Source organism: Nycticebus coucang, chromosome 2 (assembly GCF_027406575.1).
Source record: "Nycticebus coucang isolate mNycCou1 chromosome 2, mNycCou1.pri, whole genome shotgun sequence".
NCBI classification, from domain to species: Eukaryota; Metazoa; Chordata; class Mammalia; order Primates; family Lorisidae; genus Nycticebus; species Nycticebus coucang.
Window position 1 is genome coordinate 85,610,443 of NC_069781.1, and position 5,337 is coordinate 85,615,779.

General features: G+C 41.3%; 1 non-coding gene across 1 annotated transcript; it reads right to left on the reverse strand.

Annotated features, from left to right (window-relative positions):
* Positions 1-4,845: 4,845 nt before the first annotated feature.
* LOC128580305 (U1 spliceosomal RNA) lies at positions 4,846-5,016 on the reverse strand. The gene has a single exon (XR_008378604.1). It is a non-coding gene; the product is annotated as a U1 spliceosomal RNA (small nuclear RNA).
* Between the last annotated feature and the right edge of the window lie 321 nt (positions 5,017-5,337).

Consider the following 5,337-nt stretch of genomic DNA (forward strand, 5'->3'; position numbering starts at 1 on the left):
CTGGGGCTTTGTCGAGGTCCTGTACAGTGTTGTGGCCTGAGAAACTGGGGCGCTGTCTAGTGTGGTGGGGCTACGTTGTTCTGTCTGGTTTTCAGCTGGTTTCTGTTCCACCCTAGTGAAACAGATACTCTGTATTGAAGTCTCAGCTGTGGAGAAATATCAGCAATTAATTCACCCCACCCCCCACAGGCAAAAAATTGGAAAAGAAAAATCAAACCTTCCTACCACTGTGCACCAAGGGCACCACCTAATTTGTCCTCAGGCGATTGGTTTAGTTCAAAAAGTCCAAATCAATTGTCTCAGTCTGCACCTGTCTCAGGTGAGAGAGTTTAAGAGGTCTCTGGGAACTGGATCACAGGGCGTCTGGTGACTACTCTGGTGTGGCTTGCTCCAGTGCTGCATGGAGTCAGGAGGAGCCACCCAGCCAGTAGATCAGTCTGGGAAGTTTGCTGCCTCCTTCCCCACCTTGCACCGCTGTCACACCCAGTCACTGATAGCCCTGCAGTTGGCTGACCCAGTGGCCTTTAGTGAATCAATACTCCAGGAGTTTGCACCTGCCTGAATCACAAGTCTGTCAGGCTGCTGCGCTCTGCCTCTCTCTAGCAGGAGGAGGTGAGGCCTGACAACCTCGGGTGCTTGATGAAGGTTGGGGGGTTTTCACTCAGGTCCAGTCTCACCCCTGATTAATGTTACTGACAGAACAGAACAGAACAACTCTGTGGTTCCCCTGAAGAAGAGAAGCTGAATTGAGTTCCAAATCAGCTTGTCTTTGCTCTTGTATTGTCTATAGGCTGACGATCCCCTGAGGGCCAGGTGCATCTTAGGTTTAGTAAAGCGGACCTCTGGGTCAGCCCCACCCTGGGAGTTTCCCCGGTTTGCAAGTTGGAGTAGCCTCAGGCAAATCCTATACTCAGAGTCTCTGGTTGCCCAGGGAGACGGGGGTGTGGCTTCAGAATATTTGGTAGTAAGCGTATTGCTACCAAAAAAGGGCTGCTGTTTTATGGCTCAGGCAACCGCTGCTCCGGTGTAGCTCCCTTCTGGCCAATCGTCCTCTCTCCGCTCCTGTACCCCAGAGTCTGCCCCGACCGGCTGCAGCCCAGCACTGTCTACACCCCTCAAGCAATCACCCAAAAGTCTGGACCCCTGGAGACAGGCCTCCAGACCTTGGAGCAAGAGCAAAGGGGAGTGTGGGTTGCACTGGGAGCCTGGGGTTGCGGGCAGAGAACACACACAGCTTTACACAGTTTTATGCCTGGCTGTATTGTCACCAAAAGACGGCTGTCGCACTGTGCCTCAGGGAACTGCCACTCCGGTGCGGTCCCCTCTCCGCCGACCGGGACTGGCCTCCAGACCTCAGTGTGAGTAAAGGGGAGCGCTGGGAGCTCAGAATTCCAGGTAGAGACTATATACAGTCTATACAGTTTTATGCCTGGCAGGAGGATGCCGTGGCACCCTAGTAGGGGAGGTAGGTCCAGTTTTTAGAAGGTCTGTCCTGTGGAGTGTAGTGGGAGGACCTTTGAACTCTGCCCGATTGTTTGTGGGGCACTCTGAGACGTTCTCATGGGGGAGGGGACTCCCGTCTGCTTGGTGATGGATTTTGTACCTTTTGTTTGTATCCTTGTGGTCGCAGCTCACCTCAGCGGGGTTGACGTGCGTTCTTCAACCTTCTCTCTTAGTGCAGCTCAAATCCACCAGGTTACTTGCTGAATTTTTGTCCTTTAAATCTCCTACTGGATGGGAGCCTCTGTGGAAAGCTGACTTCAGTCAGCCATCTTGTCTCCTCCCCTAATTACCCTATTTTTTTAAAAAAACTCTCCCCAGATTTTGCTCCCATGCATTATGTGGTTTATTGTGTGCTTTATCTATAATCTTTTACATGAAGTATCTGCAGTTGTTAGCTCATCTTGTAGAACTTTGAAGTAATGCCCAGTACCTTTCCAACCCAAGCTATGAGTTAGATGAAACAGAAACAATCACTGCAAATTTGGCAGTCCACAAACAGGTCAGAACATTATACACAAATATTTGCAAATAAGATCAGCTCCAGTCCCTCCAGAATCAAGGATCAGAGTCCTACACTGGAAATGCAGGTTTTCCTTACATTTGCCTTACAGGCAAGAGCATATAAAAACACCACAAAGCTTTCTTACTACTTTGAAACTCAGCATTTGCTTGGTTGTTGCAAAACTCAACCATTTCCAGAGTTCAGACAAAGTTGGTACTGACAGTTTATGATTATTTTTTAATATTTCTGGAAGATGGGGGCAGAGGAAGGAGACCTTAAAGCTGCCTACTTTGTTGTTTTGTTGAAGTCACTCCAAAAAATGTTAACACTTAAAGGCACAGGGATTTTTTTAATTAAACTTAAATTTTTACATATTGTTATTGCATTACATATGATAAAATGATTAGTAAAATATTTTCATACTTAAATATATATTACATTAAGAATCAATGAAGGAAGTTGAATTAAAACATAAATTCAAATAGAATATTATAAAAAGTTTCATACTTGTTCACATATGTTTGAAATGAATGATAGACTATGGCATTAATATTTCCTGGGTACATTTAAAAAGGGAAGCAATAATTTTAGCTTAAATATAAGCATTTATAGTGTTTTGAAAATTACCTCATTTGCAACTATTATTTAAATTTATGATGAAAATTCCTTAGATATCACCTTATAAATTTGTGATGGCTGCTTAGTTTTTCAAAATTCATTTAAAAAGTATTTGGCACAAATATTTGAAGAACACTGCACCATTCTACATCAGCTTCTTAAATGTATACCAGATTGAATCGAATTAGGGATAAACACAAAAGAGAACTAGATTTGGCCACCACCAGTGTCTTCCTTTTACTACTCCTCACAACAAATTGATTGCTGCCTCTTTACAATACTCTTCTTGGCAATGGTGTGCCAGCATGCTCTTCTCATAATCTTTTTGCCTTACTTACTATTTTTCTCAGTCTTCTCTGATTTTTCTTTATCTGGTTAGTCTCTTCTTGGCTCTTTTCCCTAACTACACCAGTCTCCTGGCTCTAAACACTATTTGCTGATAATCAACAACTTTCTATCTTCCTTCCTCATCACTCAACTGATCTCTAGACCCTGATATCTATTTTGTGTGTCTATTGGATGTTTAATAGTTGCAAGTTTAATATAAGTTATCTTAATAAGAATATCTTGGTCTAGCCACTTTCCAAACAAATTACTACTCCAGTCTTACCCATTTAAGCTAGTGGCTCCCCTTTTAACTCAGTGTTCTATCCAAAAATCTATGTTTCATCATTCATCCTCCATTTGTTCACCATGCCAACCACTGCAATAGATGTTTCAATCTATCAGCGAGTGAATGAAGAATTAGTTTCAAAATACATCCTGAATCTAACACTGTTAGTACTTAGTCCAAGCTACCATAACCTCTCATCTAAAATTCCGATATAGTCTCTTCAACAATCTTTCTAATTCACCCTATAATACATTTACCACATTACAATCAAAGTGATTTTATCAAACAAAAAATTGGTCATGTCACCTCCTTACTAAAATTTTCCAACTTAAAATAAAATTCTAACCATCAAGAAATTAGCCGTCACCTACAAAACTCTACATCAGAGATTCTTTACCCAAGTTGTACATAAGAATCATCTTGGCAACTTTAAAGAAAATATCAAGGCCCATTATCATGCTCAAATATCTGGGAGCAGGGCAAGTACTGGTATTTTTTTAAAGAACTGCAGGAAATTCTGATGTGCTCCCAGGGTTGAGAAAATCTCTCCAATTTTACACTCTACAACTCACACACAATCTTTAGAATCCAGTCACATGGTGTTTTCTATTCCTTAACATACTAAGCTCATCCCAACTAAAACCCTTTGTACTTGTTTCTGGATCTGCAATCCTCTTTCCAAAGTTCTTCAGATGACTGATGGACTGGTGTCAATCTGCCTTAACTCAAATATCTATAATGAGACCTTTAAGGACCACCCATCCTAAATCTATATTTTTGCTCCTCATCAACCCAGGGATTCTCTTCCTAAAATCACTTTGTACATTTGTTTTGACTTACATGTTTGCTGTCTCCCACTGGACTATACCCACCATGAAAACAGGAGCCTTCTCTGTCTTTCTCCCCCTTTCTGTCAGTCAGAATTAGCTACCGACAGCTTCAGTGACACACAAGTCCAAAATCTCACTAGCTTAACACAATTAACAATTAAAGTTTACTTCTCACTCCTTCTATGTGCCTACTGCAGCTCAGCTGGGGTTTTATTCCAGGATTCAGGCAGATAGGACTGCTACTATCTGGAACATTGGCAGAAGAGCAATTGAAGGTCTCAAATTGGCATTCAGTTGCTATGACCCAGAAATGACATATGCCAGTTTTACTGACAACTCATTGACCAGAAGTAGTCCCATGGCCCTAGCTAGCTACAAAGGGGCCAGGAAGCACAATGCTTCCAAGTACCCAGACAGTTCAGAGAGGCAGAAAGAATTGATCAACAGCACAAATGTTACAGCCATCATATGTCTATTGCCTATGATAGCATTTTAACATGGTAAGTACTTAGAAAATATCAAATTAATTAATTAATATATTCTGACACTGCAAAGCTCTATCAGTAGCTGAGCTACTGTATATTTTTGTCACTCAAAAGAGGGATAATTTTACCACTAAGTGGATGAGTTTGATTTGTATAATTTCACAACTAAAAACAGATTTTTATTGGATCCCTTCAATTTCATGGAAACTAAGTTTCAGAAGCTTAAATGGGTTTTCCAAATTTCCATTGTGAATTTTTCATTTTAAATCTTTATTTTTTTAATTTTTTAAAAACCAGGAGAAAGTATGAATGCACTACCCCCACTACCACAAATTATGCAGTCAAATTTCCTGCATTTGGGGAAATCAGGAATCTAGTGCAGGGATCAGCACATCTGGAGTGCGATGAGCCTCCCCTGGGAAAACCACCTTCCTAATAATGGTGTCTCCCCTGCCAGGTAAATATGCCACTGCTAGTTTTTCAGTAGTGAAAAACCTGACCAAGAGATGGAACGTTTGTATCCCATCAATGACTTGTAAACTGTAGTATGTTATTTTGACTTCGCTCACTTTCAAAATGTTTTTAAAACTTGGCAGGTCTACAAAAGTTTCCAAAAGTCAGTATCACTTTAACCACAACACCAACCATTTGGGAATCATCAATCTACCTTATTTTTCACTACTAGGTGAACTCCTTGCTGGTAAACTTAAATAGGAAGCATCATGAAAAAACTCTCACACTATGAAAGTAAGGGGTTTACATCATGTTATAGGGGGAACTAGAATG